The sequence below is a fragment of the Sapajus apella genome, unplaced genomic scaffold (genome assembly GCF_009761245.1).
Source record: "Sapajus apella isolate SASKATOON/1434 unplaced genomic scaffold, GSC_monkey_1.0 scaffold31, whole genome shotgun sequence".
Lineage (NCBI taxonomy): Eukaryota > Metazoa > Chordata > Mammalia > Primates > Cebidae > Sapajus > Sapajus apella.
The window spans coordinates 17,217,218-17,233,082 of record NW_022436971.1 but is presented as its reverse complement, the minus strand read 5'-3'; positions in this window follow the sequence as shown (position 1 = coordinate 17,233,082).

Sequence of the window (15,865 nt, the reverse complement as noted above, 5' to 3'; positions counted from 1 at the left end):
GTTTACATTTACCTGTAGCCTGGAAACCCCCACTTTGAGTTATCCCGCCTTTCTGTACCAAACCAATGTATTTATTAAATGTACTTGATTGATGTCTCCCTAAAATGTATAAAACCAAGCTGCACCCGACCACCTTGGGCACAGGTTCTCAGGACCTCCTGAGGGCTGTGTCACGGGCCATGGTCATTCATATCTGGCTCAGAATAAATGTCTTCAAATATTTTACAGAGTTTGACTTTTTTGTGGACACCTGGCCTCCTGAGGAAGGCGCCCTCACTTTGGTAAAACTTAGATCAGGGTCACTGCTCTTTCACAGCTTTCCTAACCTTCAGCCCCTCACATTTCCTGGCTCTGGAATCTCTTCAGAAGTCTTCTCTGAGCTTGACTTCCTGGGGCTGTGCCTCCCACTGGGTATCCAGCAGGCCAAGGGCAGGGCAGGATCTCAGCTCACTTTACCTCCCTCTGGCCTGGCACCTGGTGGACGTGCCTTCGCAAGCAATGTTCGCTGTAAAATGAATGTAACACCGTAGGAATCCAAACTTAAAATCAGCACCAGGAATGGCCCTAATGTTTACACCAGTTGCAGAAGAGCAGGCCAAGAGAGAGCTGTCCAGCATGGAGATGCAGAGGTTTTTTCAAGGGCCTTCTTTGTCTGCTACTCAGCCACTTGTCCTGGGAATTCTTCGGGGCTTCTGTTTGGGTTTCTTATCAGGTGGTAGGAGGCTGGAACCTAATGGGACCCCCAGCTTCCCTCTAGCTTCTCTTCATGTGCCCACATCTCACCTGCCCTGCTCATTTTCCCAAGAAATACCAAGAGCAGTGATGAGGCTGTTATCCAACTCTCCACTTAGGCTTAAGAAATGGCTCCAAAGCACTTGTGAAACTCCCTGATATTACAAGGCTGTGGAAATCATGACCATGTCCTGAGAAAGGCAAGATCCTCATTCCCGCTCCTCCGGCCCTGGTAGGACCCAGCCTAGCCCCAGCCCAAGCCCACATTCACCTGGTGTGGCTGCTCCCTCCAGAGACCAGGCGTTTTTGCAGGTTTGTCCCACTGAAGTTCACAGGCACAAGGGCACTGGTTTCCCCTGGCCTCTGTTGAGTCATCGCGAATATTTTCTTTCAATGCAAAAGCCTAGACTTTTTTCACATTCCAACTCTAATCCCAAACAAGTTATTTGTTATTATGCTTGATTTCTTACCTTCTCCCCTTCACACAGCTGAATGACAAATGTGGAGCTTGGTGATGTCCTGTAACCCATGCATTCTGAAAAGTTAGAGTAACTGGGAAATTAGTTCAAAGTGAAAAACTGAAGTGAGTGTGGAATGAATTAGGTGGCTGGGTCCATGTCAGGGCAGATAAACACGGAGTCACAGCCAAGGTAATTTATAATATTATCTGGCCATAATCCCATCAGCAGAGGGTGCACAAGCTACTGCAAATTTGCTCTGAGATGTGCAGTTCTCCTCCACTCTCCCCTTCTTCCTCAAAGGTAATATGTAGCCCACTGCAAATATAGACTTTTTCTTTCCCCTGAGAGTTGGTTATTCATTTCTCACAATATTCTGGGGGGAAAATTAGCATGCCAGGTGAATTCATGCATGATCCATTCTTAGAAAGCACTAGGACATAAAAATTATGTTCTCTTGAACTTGGTCTTGTCTTTAGGTTAGGACTCTCTTCTTAAATCCATCTTCCTTCGTCCTCTCTCCCTCTTTCTCTCTTTTTCCAGCTGATATCAAGTGATGGGCTATGCATTTAAGATCTGAAAATAGGTGAAAAGCTTGACCCTGAAGAAGCCGGCGGCATTTATGAATGCATGCAGAAGTCCATTTTCTAACGCGTCCTCAAGCAGAACATGCATTTGGAGAAGGAAGGAGAAACAAGCAGTAGAAGCCAAACCCATTTCAGATGTTTTAAAAATTAGATGTGCTATTATAAACTTAGAGAATTTTCTCCCAAATCTACCTCTGTCATAAAGAAAGCTATGGAAGGGGTCATTGTAAGGACAAATATTGCTTTTTTCTTCTATGTCCAAGGAAATGTATCTTCTGCTCAGGAGGAAAAGAAAGCAATGATGCTGCCTCTTTTGTATGGGGAAAAGGCAGCTCTTTATTTTTATGTTAAAGAGTTGTCAAGACACTTATATTTTTCATAGCATTAAAAGTTATTTTTTATTCTACTTAATTGCTCATTGAGATTTCAAAACCAAATCTGCCTCCTTGCCAAATATCTTTGTAATATGTACATTTCACACTGGCTTATTATAATAGGTTTTCTCATGGGATCTAGCATTCTGGCATCTGCTTTGTTATGATATTATAACAATAATTAACATTTCGTACATACTATATAGCCAGCCTTTGATCCATATTTTTAACAAAATATAATAACAATGCTCTTTCACACAGTATCTTTCATCCCAGAGCCTCAAAGTAGTTGGCAGCATCATATTATAGTCTGAGACAGTTGTATTCACTCCTGAAACCCTCCCAACGCCCCCACGGGGTCTATCCACAGCAGGTGTCTTCCTTAGGGGAAAGGAAGGGAAGAAAGGTCAAGTGAATTGCCAGGCAGCAAGACAACAGCAGCAGGGCCAGGAATAGAATCCAGCCCGGTTGCCTTCTTGGTCAGGGACTCCAAAGATGCAACTGCATCTATTTTTAAAATAAAAAGAGATGGGGAGAGAAAAGCAAGAGGCATTTGGCTTATTCTGACAGGGATTTGGATATGCCCTAAAAGTCATGCTATATCTTCCTAAATGAAGAACTTTTTGTACCCTGGGAAGAAAAGTCTGATTAGATGGCGAGGTGCCTGTTCAGCAAACAGCACCTAAATCCTCTCTATAAGGACTTGAGTACATACCTGGGCCACAGGCTCGGTCCCTTTCCTCTAGAGAGGAGTTAGAAGGAGGTACACAAAGGCTCCAAGAACTCTAACTCTGAATCTCTAATCAGGGCAATCAACAGACACCATGAAGCATTGCTCACACTCAGCACTCTGTTGAATAGGTGACCAATGTAAATCAATTTCACCCAAAGCTGCTGTTGGAATGGTATCTTAAGTCTTCTGCTTTTCTCCTTGGGTCAAGCCTCTTAGCTTGTAGACATCCTCACAGGAAAAAGAAAGAATATCACCAGGTTAAGGTTTGGATCATTTTGAAGAATAACTAGTCATGATTATGAACCAAAAGAAGCCAACTGTCACTCCTAAAATTAGAAGAATAATTGTGTTCATTATAGGAAAATTAATAAACTATGTAGAGCAAATTAATACCTCATAGATATGGAAACAAGTTTTATGCTATCTCAGCTTCACTCCAATTTGCAGAATCTCAGGCAAGTGTAATGTGTAGATGTGGGTCAGAGACTGACATGAAAAGAATGGAGCAATGTGCTTGGTGCAAAGGAGATGCTCAAAAGATGCCTCTGGGGTGAGTCACAGTGAGAGCTATAGAGTGAGGAAGAATGACCGAATGGCTTGCACATCAATGAAAGAACAGCAGTAACCACCATCACTAACCCTTATCAACACAGTGCTTCCATGTATGGGAGCTCTTATTATCTCCGCCTAAAGGTGAAGACACTGAGGTCCACAGAGTTGAAGTAGGTGTCCCCAAATTATGGAGCCAGTCAGGAATGGGAGCCATCTGACATAGTCATGGATTTATATGGCTTCTGGTAAGAACATCTGTAGCCTCCAAAAAGTAGTTTCGATATGATCAGTAACGGTGATGGTGATGGTGATCAGTTGCAGCAGCAGCAGCAACAGTGGTTTAGCAGTAGCAGCAGTAGTGGTAGTGTGATAGTAAGAGTAGCAGTAGCAGCAGCAGCAGTAGTATTATAGTAGTAACAGTAGTAGTACTACTAGTAGCCACAGTAGCAGCAGCAGTAGTAGTAATAGTAGTACTACTAGTAATAGCAGTAGTATGGCAGTTAACTTGTATTTTGTTTTATGAGCCAGCACTGTTCTAAACTCATTTTAACCTATTGATTAGCTTCATGACGACCCTATGAGGCCAAATTATTAGCTTTAACAGCTAAAGAAACCAAATCCTAGACAAATTGCAGCTAGTGAGTGGTTTCTTTAATATATCTGTTTGCATGAAACCATTTGCTGGCCCCCTCTCTTTTCTCTTCTCAACAAGAGAGGGAAAGAGAAGACAATGCCACTTTGTCTGAGCTGATTCTGGAACAGTGGCAGCACTGAAGAAGAAAGGCCTGTGTCCGTTCTGGCAGTTCTTGTTTGTCCCTTCCAAGCACATGAAACACCACAAAATACACTATTCTCTGATCCTGCATGGTGCCCTGATTTCCATTTCCACTGAAATGAGAACAAACACTTTTAGAAGATGATTGATTCAATAAAGCACATTCCAGGCCAGTGTATAATGAAAACATCCAATTCAATTTTAAAATGGATTTAGCCCAGGTCTATAATTTTTACCAATGCCATATGCATCTTGCTTGGCCTTCCTCTTAGATTTTCACTCCACATGTAAATAAAAATAATAGCACTCGTCAGAGTAGATCTCTTAAAGGGAGACTTCCTCATAGCAAAACAGACAGCAGAAAAAGCGTGTTTGGCTGGCCTCCAGTGCCCCAGAGTGGAAGTGCCAACTAGAAGCATGCATCAGTCTAAGCCTTTCAGTGCAGTTAATATCCCAGAAAGCCCACAGCCATTCCACGCTGAACATGAGAGACTGCAGTGTCAAGAAACCCAAGTAGAATTCCATTTCTTATAACTTGGGGCAGTAAATGAAGCGAAGATATAAATAGTTGACGTTACAGAGAAGTATCAAATGGGGCCTTGGCACGTTGGCGCCAACTTGGGTTGCTGAACTGAATCTTGTTTCATCTTAAAAAAGAGGGTTTTGCCATGTGGATACATTCTGAAATGGTTACAACGAGACGGATGTCAGTCATTATAACTGGTCCCCATGGTATGGTGTTCTCATCATCCTCCCCATCATCTCATTCCCCAGAATAGTGTTTTTGGAAAATGTCTTCATCCCATTGTCTTCCTAGAAAAGGAACTCCAATGATGAACAGTGCTTAATATAAAAAGCTTTACCATCAAAGCAATGGAGAAAATCATGGTCTGCCTAAACAAGAAACAAATGCTCTTCATATGACAATGTGGAAAGGCCCAGTCCTAGAGCACATTGATGATTAATTCCATTGGAAAGAAATGAAGCTTGCCGTAAAGTCATATGCTGGGAGGTAGGTGGTGTCCTAGAACGGGGAGTCCTAGGCAAATGAAGCAGCTGAGCGTCATGTGTTCGCAGCTAAGATAACCACACGCCAGCTTCAGAAAGGTGCTAAGATTCTGTCCCCAAAACACACACCCGCTCTCGGCTTTCTACATGTTCAGCCAGCGGCACCTTCCCTTCCCTGGAGCCTTCCAGAGCTGCCTCTTACTGGGTTGTAGGAGTGAAATGATCATATGCAGAGAGTACCCGAAATACTCACTGTGTTTCTCTGGCTGCTGAAAAATTCTAGGAAAAAATGCTCCATCTGAAACATGTGTTGTTTGTGATTCCACTCCGCACCCTTCCACATTCAGCTTCCTATGGGCACCAGGTAAAAACGGAGGTGGCAAATGCCAGCGACCAGGAAGCAAAGGAAAAAAGGAAGGGATGCTGCTCTGTGAGCCGGACAGACAATAATCCACTTGGAAATCAGCAATTCCCCTCCTGTCCCTGATCATATTCTAAAGAAAAAAAAAATTCAGATTTTGATCTCAAGTTGGCAACATGATTTGTTCAGGTAAAATGTTGTTTAATCAAACTCGTTAAGAGCTAAGTGCTAGAATAAGGGTAAAATTGGTTCCCTGGCGTGGGAAGCTGCGCTTGGTTTAAAATGTGCTAATCTGTAAGAAACTGGAATTTAGTATCTTTTATTATAGCTTCCTAATCTCCCTCTGATGCAGCTCACTGGCTGTGCCTAACACTCTCTGCATGGAAGGAACGCTCAGCAGCAGGGAGACCTGCGCCTGCTCTTAGGGAAGCTCTTTTAGCAACCCAAGTTCGCAAGACTGCATCCATTTTTGAGCAGCCACAATCTGAAAATTAGGAGGTAAATGGCTACTTTGATTAAAATTAAGCTGGGTCATGTCTGTGACTTGAGATTTGGAGAAAGACAAGGAATCGGGACTCAACTCTACGTGCCTGGCAGGTGGCAGAGTCAAAAAAGAGGGTGGAGGGGTGGAATGAGAAAGGATGGAGCCTCAACTTGCTCTTCAGCAAGGACCTATTAATATGAAAATTAATGTAATGTAATGGGCTGTTTCTTTTAATGCAGGGGGGAGAGAACCACGAGAGATTATTTTGCAGAATGATAAAGCTTCCCTATCTAGTTCATAACCCTGGGGAGATCCAGAAAAGTATGGATTTTGATCTGAACAATAATGAACTGGTAAATGATACAGCTTTCAGCTGTATAATGACTCGATTAATTTGCTGGCTCTGGTGTTAAACCCAAACAGAGGCCCCGAAGAGATAGGACTGTTATCTAAGCAACAACTAATATGCTGAAAATGCTATTTAGAAATAGCCTCATAGTTCACTCTGCTATCATGAGCCTAACTTTTATTGCTTGGCCATCTTTATAAATTCTCATAAAAAATTTAATAAATGTGGTATAATCTAAAGAAGAAGAGGGTTGTCATTTACAAATAAATGCGCTTCAATTTCAGTTTTAGATCTCAAACGTGAAACACATTTAAAAGGAGAAACTGTTCTGCGTTCCATCCTACGTTATTTCTCCGGTTCAAGAGAAATGTCTTTGCTGTGAGAGAAAGGTTGAATTTTTACCTCTGCTTGGCATTGTGTCAGCCAGGGTAGACCCTTATCTGTTAACCTGCCAGTGAGATAATTTTTCTTTCCAGTGGTGCTTTTTCATCCCCACAGTGAGAAAAACCTCTTTCAAGTTTAAGTTGACTGTTGAAAGGCAGCAAAGGACACAACTGAACTTTATGCATAGTAAGAATGTATCCCTCCATTTGCCAAGCTTCATGCAGCACGGGTAGGCAGTGCGTTTAGGGTTGTTTGAATTTTATGTAACTACCAGGAAAAAGACAACATGACCAGAGCAAGGGCCTGCCTTATCAGCAGCTAACCTGCAGCCATATGGGGCAATTATTCGACACTGGATTGGGGGGATTTCCAGCCTATTCTGAAATGCAGTTGTATTGTGCTCAGGACTCATCTCTCCAAAGGGATCTCAGAGCACAGGATGCAGAAGCATGCAATTTAGGGAGTGTCTGAAGACTATGTATTATTGGCCAGGCACGATGGCTCATGCTTGTAATCCCAGCAGTTTGGGAGGCCGAAGTGGGTGGATCACTTGAGGTCAGGAGTTCGAGACCAACCTGGCCAACATGTTGAAACCCCATGTCTACTAAAAATACAAAAATCACCCTGGCGTGATGGCTCAAGCCTGTAATCCTAGCACTTTGGGAGGCAGAGGTGGTGGATCACTTGAGGTCAGGAGTTTGAGACCAACCTGGCCAACAAGGTGAAACCCCGTCTCTACTAAAAATACAAAAATTACCCAGGCATGGTGGCTTAAGCCTGTAATCCTAGCACTTTGGGAGGCAGAGGTGGTGGTTCACTTGAGGTCATGAGTTCAAGACCAGCGGGGCCAACATGTTGAAACCCCATCTCTACTAAAAATACAAAAATTAGCTGGGCATGGTGGCACACACCTGTAATCCCAGCTACTAACATGCTTAAGCAAGATAATCACTTGAACCTGGGAGGCAGAGGTTGCAGTGAGCTACATTACACCACTGCATTCCAGCCTAGGTGACAGAGTGAGATTCCGTCTCAAAAACAAAAAAGAAAGAAAGAAAGAAAAGAAGAAAGAAAAGAAAGAAAAAGAAAGAAAGAAAGAAAGAAAGAAAGAAAGAAAGAAAGAAAGAAAGAAAGAAAGAAAGAAAGAAAGAAAGAAAGAAAGAAAGAGGGAAAGAAAAATTTGTGCATTATCTGTGCTACCTCTCAGCTCTGGGTGGCCCTCTCTGCTGCTAATGTCTGGGGTACAGGTGCTTTCCTAATCCTGAGTCTGGTACCAGCCTGCCTGTGCGCCAAGAAAATATCCCAGTGCTGAGCATGGCTCCAACATGCCAGGTAAAAGAAAGGCAAAGTCTAAACCATGTCCACTGGCTGGCAGGCAGTGGTGGCAGGGGAGCCAGCAGCTTCTCATCTCTCCAGTCCTTTTACCACATCTCATCCCTGAACCTTATGATGCATCAGTACAATAAGGAGGAAAAGGAGAGTGTGGCTCTCTTCCAATAAGTCTTTCCTCTAACCACAGAGCACATTCTCCCACCCCAAACCCACCCTCAATTCCTGAGCCCATAAAACAGAGCGGTCACGGCAAACAGCCTGGACAAGATTGCCTGGGAAACAGATTCTGCTGCTATCTGCTAATTGTGCGACCTTAGGCTAGATATTTTTATTTCTTAATTCTCCAATTTCAAATCTGAAGATTGGGATAGTAGAAATATTGGCTGTATAGGGTTGCTGTGAAGTGTAAATGATTTTACTCCGTAAATGCTGCAAGAGCTGCTAAGCAGCCTGGACTAATGCTCTCTGATAACACATGTAGGTGGGTCTCTCACTTCATTTTTCATACATTTGTAGCCTTGGCATAATAGCTTCATTTTCATCTGTATGGGTCATCTCGTAAGCTCTTGGGAAACTGGGCCACATAGTGGACAATTTTAACATGAAGAAACAGAAACAGGGTGATGACATCTGCCTCTTGAGCAAATTATAAATTGTTTCTTTTCTGTATCTCCATTAAAAAAAAAAAGGGATATTAAAGAAAGATACCAATAATAACAGCACCAAAGAGCTGTTAATAGGATCAAAATGTGATAACAACAAAAATAATTCCATACATTCTAAAGCACTTTGCCAATGCCTGTAACTATTGGGCATGCAAACATAATTTTAGTTGTTGCAATCCACGATTCCTCACTAGAATTCCAGTTTCCCAAAGTAGAAATCCCAACAAACCCAAATAGATTTTTTTCCTCTTCTTCCACCTTTTCATCCTCCTCTATAACTGCCCCATCCCTGCAAGAGAATACTCCCATGGAGGCACCCCTTCTTACTATGATTATCTTCAACTCCAACCCCTTAGCTGCAGAAAAGGGCTGAAGGAATCCCACTCTCAAAGGCTTGTCTGCAGCCCCTCAAGTTCCCCTTCAAAGGACACCCTGAAAGTCCCTTTAAAGAGTGTTTAAATGAATAAAACAGGAAAGCTTCTTCAAAGGAACAAATCCTTTTGTTACATGCAAATTGTTCTTCCTGAAAAGGCTAAAAGCACTTTCCCATCAATGATCTCCTGACCCCGCACCAATCCTCAGAGGCAGGTATTATCAGCGTGGTTTTGTTGACAGTGAAACTGAAGACAAGGGGTTAAATGGCCCGCCAGCCCTCCACAAAGGCCTTTTGTCATCTGGGAGAAGCTAATCAAGCAAATTCATCTAGGGGCAAACAAAACCCACCAAAGAAGGGGAGCATACACCCTAAAGGCTGTTGAGTGTCTCACTCTCCTTCCAAAGGCAAAAATAATACATCAAATCTGTTTAAAGAACTGCAGTATAAAAGGAATGTGGAGGCTTTGGGTGTTCTCAAGCCAAATGAGTAACGGAGTCTACAAGAAAAAAAAAAATGAGAGTAACACTAGCCAATTCTGGATGGCTTTCAAACTCCCTGTTTTGGGAGCCCTACCTATAGCAGGAAATACCCTCTCTTCCTCAAACACCATCTAGCCTCTCTTGACTCTAGTCCATCAAGCATACCACTGACAGGGCAGTCTTCTGCAGTGAAGAAGCCCTCTTTATCATCCTAGATTGCAGCCACCTGCCTTGGTGCCATGTTGCCTGCAGACTTACCCAAAGGCTTGAGTAAATGTAAGAGCCTCTATCCATTCATATCCTGCTCCCATGGAGCCTGCCCAGCAACACCAAGATTTGTCCATCACTTCTCTCACATTCTCTCCACCTTTCAGCACCTGTGCAGACTCATCTCCTCCAAAAAGGCTTTTCTTGCCTTTTCCTGACCAAAATCCACAGCCCCGATTCTGAACTTCATCCTTCAATAGCTGAATATTTATTGAGATCCCACTGTTTGCCAGGCATAGTTGATGGGAGGGACATGCGGGGACCCTTTTATTTCTGCCTTTCCTAAAGATTGTGTGGTCCTTCATATCGATCCCACCTCTTTATTAGTGTAGCCTGGGCCTGTCCATGCACAATAGCACTTCTTTTCTCTGAAAGCCCAGAGTACTGGATGCCTAGTTGGAGAAGTTGGGTAAAAGAACCAAGGCAGAAATAGAGCTGGAGAGTCTCAGTTCAGCATTACCCCAGCAAGAGACCCACCCCACAGGGACCATGAGGCGTCCCTGCCAGGAGAGCCTGGACCTTGCCACCTGCAGCTTCGGAGGCTGGCTGGCAGCTGTGGGGACTACCAAATGCACATGCAAACCACCCAAGTTTGATCGTTTCATAAGAATTCAGCCATTAGCAGCTGGGCTTATTATTCTAGCATCTCACCACCCCCCACCCCCAACCCCAGGCTCTCTCCTTTGTCTGTAGGAAGGATAAGATCTAGGGAACTGATATCCTTCAGGAAGGATCTTCAATACTGGCATTTGGCATTTGAAGTCTATACTTGCATTTCCCTATATGTACATTAGCACACATTTTCTCAGTTAATTTGCACAACAATGGTCTGCAGGAAATTGTATTCTCCTTAATGGTATTATATAAGCAGGGGTAGTAAGAAACAAAGTGGGCTGGAAGCCTCTCTACCCACAAGTGCCTCCCTGTGGGCCTGAACCCAGGGCTGAAATCCCACCATGATGATCGGTTCCGGAGGAGGAGGGAGGACACACTCCAGAGCATGGGGACAGAGGCAGGATACACCCACATAGCAAAGCAAGATGCACTGGAAAGGGAACTTGGAGGCGATGGTGTGTAAAAGGGCATTTGGGGGCGGGGGGTGCATGGCTGGAGAAAAGCCCAGATTTTAAACGTGTGTTCCTGCTACTGTTCAGAGTTTGCATAGCACTTTTAATTACAGGAGAGCCACAAACAAGGAACGCCCATGGGTGGTCATCACTGGTTCCATTTTTAACATGGTAAGAGTTGGGCATGGATTAGTTCATTCTGTGCCAGGAAGGGGGAGCCAAGCCGCCCCAGACTTCAGATTTCCAACCTGCTGCCCATCACTTCAGCCATTTATGCTGCCTCTAGCCTCCCTGAGGACCTGAGGCTTAGGAGTTGGCCTAGATCACAATGCCCCCTGAACAGATGCCTATCCCCAGGCTGGCTGTGCTGAATATCAGCATGAGAGGGCCAATCAGGGACTTCTGCTTCCCTAGAAAAAGGCAGGTTGCTACAATAGAATACTTCAACCGCCCACTCCAGATCTAAGAGTTTATAGCCAGGCAGACCAGGATCTGACCCAGCTCTTCTCTGGGACACAATCACAAAGGTGGAAGGATAGACAGATGTGTCAGAAGCTTAGGCCAAGATGTGGTCCAGTAGCCTAGCAGAGGTCCATCAAGATATCCTCAGCTGCACTGTCACTTGCCCTAAGATGTGGAGCCTACTGTTCTGTCAAAATCCTGGAGCAAGGCTTATTTTCCAAGGAGATTTTAATGTGGCCAAAATCTAATCCCTTCCACATCAGAATCCCAAAGCATTCCTCTCATCAGTTGGAAGTCAGGAATGTTTTCTTTTTTCCCCAGGTCATCCAGTTTGGTACAGTGATCATTACCTCCTACAAATTTTGAATTCTGCATTTAAGTAACTGACTTTGTCAGTTGGCATGCAACCTTTAGAAAATTTACTGGAATATCAGTCTTGAAAGAAAAAAAACCATCATTTGATGAATGTAATCTAAGTGTCACCAAAAGCACAAACATTCCCATGGGTCTGTTACAACATCGGATGTTCACAGTTGATCACTTAAGAATGCGCAAACTCATGCAGCCTTGGATTTACTAGCTAAGCAACTGCCGTCTCTTCTATGCATGATGCATGTCCAGAGAGTCACACCTGTGTCCTGTAAACTTCCAAAGCCTGAAGCTGGTTAAAATTAATGAGTAAATAAAACCAAAAACTACCAAATTTGTAAGACAAGAACAGTGGTAGGCCAAGAACATGGATTTCATCCTGCAGAAATGCAGAACTAAGCAAGAACCTAAGACCACCCTCTCTTTGCTAGGTGTACAGTTGCATTGCAGGAAAGAGAAATATAATCAAAATAGGACGCTGTCAGCAATTGACTTCAGGTGCCATCTGCATGTATTCCTGGCACTATTAATTTGTGATTAACAAGGGCCTTATGTTTTATCCCCTGTAACTTGCTGTCTTCAAGTCTGAGGGAGGGGGTTTAGCAGAAGGAAACATGCAGGTGGGTAGTGAGCCTTCTCAACAACAAATAATTCCGCATTTCAATACTGAATCACTGGTATGTGAGCTGCTCTCTCAAACTAACAAAAGGTCATTCATAGAAGGGAAATGGAATTGTTCTGTTATGTCATCATGTGAAGCAACTCCTCAAAAGCGTGGCAGTACATTGCAGAGTTGAGGAGTGAGCCATGACCCAGGCTGGTGATCTCCATCTACGCTAGACACAGTCCATATTGAGAATCCAAATGGGTGTGCAGATTTGTCACCTGTTGGAGTAGGCAGAGGGAGGCAAAATCTTCAGAAATCCCGTGGGCCCAGGAGAGCACAGAGAGTTCTGGGTTTGCCCCCCCGCCCACCTCCGGTTCCTGATCCCGGATCTGCCACTCACCAGCTATGTGACCTTTGGCAAATGAGTTAACTTCTCTGTGCCTCAATTTCCTCATGTATCAAATAGTATCAAAAGCTTACTGGGATGATTAGCAAAGATCACTGTGAAGTGTCTGGTACACAGTATGTACCATAAAGGTTGGTAACTACACGTCAGTGACTTTTGCTAGAACTTTATTTGGTTGTCTCAAAGTTCATGTATGGTTTAAAAATATTTCATCCACGTTTTCTTAGAAGAACGTTTTACTGAAACAGAAGTGAGATTCTCAGGGCTTCCTCACACTGCTTTAGTGTGGACACAGTCTTGGATGCTGCCATGGGAACGCTGAGTTTGTCCAACATGGACATGGCCAACTCTCTAGAACAAATGACTTCACCAGGCAGTCAAGAAGGCACAGATCACTCCTATATTCCATTACTATTATCAGAACAACTCATTGCCTGATTCGACATTGTTCTCAACAAACAACAACAACAACAACAAAACAAGACAACATTGGAGTGAAAACCATAAAGAGTTATGTGGTGAATCCAGCTGATTTGTGATGTGAAAATGAAGAAATGATTGAAAGAAATTCATCTTTTTTTGCTTAATATTGGGTAATCTATGTAGCAACAGACACCTGCTAGATTTGACAGAAGGCTGATGTAAAGCAAAACAGTTAATCAATAGAAAACTGGGAAATCATAGCCTATTCTAATGCAACAACTGGAGTTATTTAATAAAGGCCAAATAAGCAAGAATAGCAACAATAAGGCAAGGTGCTAATCATATATTCCACCCCTGTCTAATAGTCAAGTCAGCAGATAAACAGGGACACAGAAAGTTTGAGTTAAAGTCTTCATGACTCTTCCCTCCAAAGCTGGCAGAGAAATGCAGGTGCTTCTGCATCACCCCAAATCCCTGCCACTTACAGAAAGAGCATTTCCTGGTGGTAGCGGCTGGTACACAATTCCCTTGAACACCCACTCCCGGGCCAAGACTTTGGGATGTGACTCATCTGGAGTGAACAAGGCAATTGTCTGTGGGGAAAACGTGTCTCCACCCCAGAGTTAGCCAAGTTCTGCTTAATTAAGTAAAATGCTGTGAGCCTGCACACGTACCGGCAATGCCTGCACTTTCCCTTTAACAACTGTGGGAAAAAAATAACACTGGACAAAGGGGAGAGGTTGTGTGCACACACATGCGCGAGAACCAAAGGCAGTTCATGAATGTCAATTATTTGCACAAAGGTAATTGGTCAGGAAGTTACCATCAACTATATCTACAGATTTATGCTTCACAGAAAGGTCAATGTAATTTAAGATGTACTTATTGATCATCTACCACCACATACAAGGAGATTCTGAAAAAAAAATATTTGGAATTAGTATGTAACAAAATAGGGACTTGTGATGAGAGAAAATGAACAAAAATGTCAAGGAAAACGTCTCTTCCCTGATAAGCTTTCAACTCTGTGAGAGAATCTGCAAGGACAACCATTATGCAAGATAGAATAATCAGGAGTTAAAGAAAAATTAAAGAAACTTTTCATAAAAGAGCAGAGAACTTGCTAATTCTCTCTGGGAACGAAGTTGGAGGAGCTTCACAGAGACATTTATAAATGATGCCCCCACTAGCTCTTTTATAAATCATACCCCTACTAGCAATTGATGGGAAATATATTATTTGCAAACCACTTTATCCACAATTTAACTGCTTAAAATAAAGTATAAATAAACAACTCAGGTATTAGGGTTTGTGTCCCCCCACCCTGAAAAGATATTAGAACCTCAAGCTCTAGAACCTCAGAATTCAGCTTTATTTAGAAATAGGATATTTCAGAGGTAATAAAAATAAAGTGAGATCATTAGGATGGGCTCACAATACCACTGGTGCACTTATTAAAAACCTGAACACAGAGACAGATGCACAGAGGGAAAACTATGTGAAAAGACAGAGAGAAAGAATGCTACGGCAGAATGAAGAATGAAGGCAGAGGTTGGGCTGATGCTTCCACAAGTCAAGGAACACCATATTGCTGGCAAACCACCATAAGCCAGGAGATAGGCAAGGAAGAGACTCTCATTCATGGGCTTCCAAAAAAACCACCCCTGCCAACATCTGGATCTCTGACATTTGGACTCTGTAACTCTGAGACAATAACTTCCTGTTGTTTAAGTGACCCAGTGTGTGGTACTTGGTTATCTCAGCCTTAAGCTATTTTAGAAGGCAGCCAGCTCACTAGGGTCCAGGGTCTAAGCCAATGTTTTCCAAAATTTTTCAAGGAGACCCACTGAGGTGCAGGAAGAAACTTCTAGGACTTCTAGGTATCTCAGTATAAGGTATCTCAGTTTAAGATTTCAATTTTAGCTTATGTTTTTAAGGCACTATATATTGATACAATGATATATCATTTATAAATAATTATGTATATTAAGATATTTATTCAAAAATACATTATTGATAGTGATAGAGATTCAAAGAATTGTACAACTGTTAAAAGAGATAAAAGTCTGGATAATCATAGAAAGAAAATGATGGCTGTTGTCTGTAATCCCAGCACTTTGGGAGGTCGAGGCAGGGGGATGACCTGAGGTCAGGAGTTGGACACCAGCCTGGCCAACATGGTGAAACCCCACCTCTACCAAAAATACAAAAACTAGCAGGGCTTGGTGGCAGATGCCTGTAATCCCAGCTACTTGGAAGGCTGAGGCTGGAGAATTGCTTGAACTCAGGAGGCAGAGGTTGTAGTGAGCTGAGATTGCGCCACTATACTCCAGGCTGGGCAACAAGAGAGGAACTCCATCTCGAAAGGAAAGAAAGAAAAGAAAAGAAAGAAAACAAAAGAAAAGAAAAGAAAAGAAGGAAGGAAGGAAGGAAGGAAAGAGAGAAAAAAAAAGAAAGAAGGAAGGAAGGAAGGAAGGAAAGAGAAAGAAAGAAAGAAAGAAAAAGAAAGAAAGAAAGAAAGAAAGAAAGAAAGAAAGAAAGAAAGAAAGAAAGAAAGAAAGAAAGAAAGAAGGAAGGAAGGAAGGAAGGAAGGAAGGAAGGAAGGAAGGAAGGAA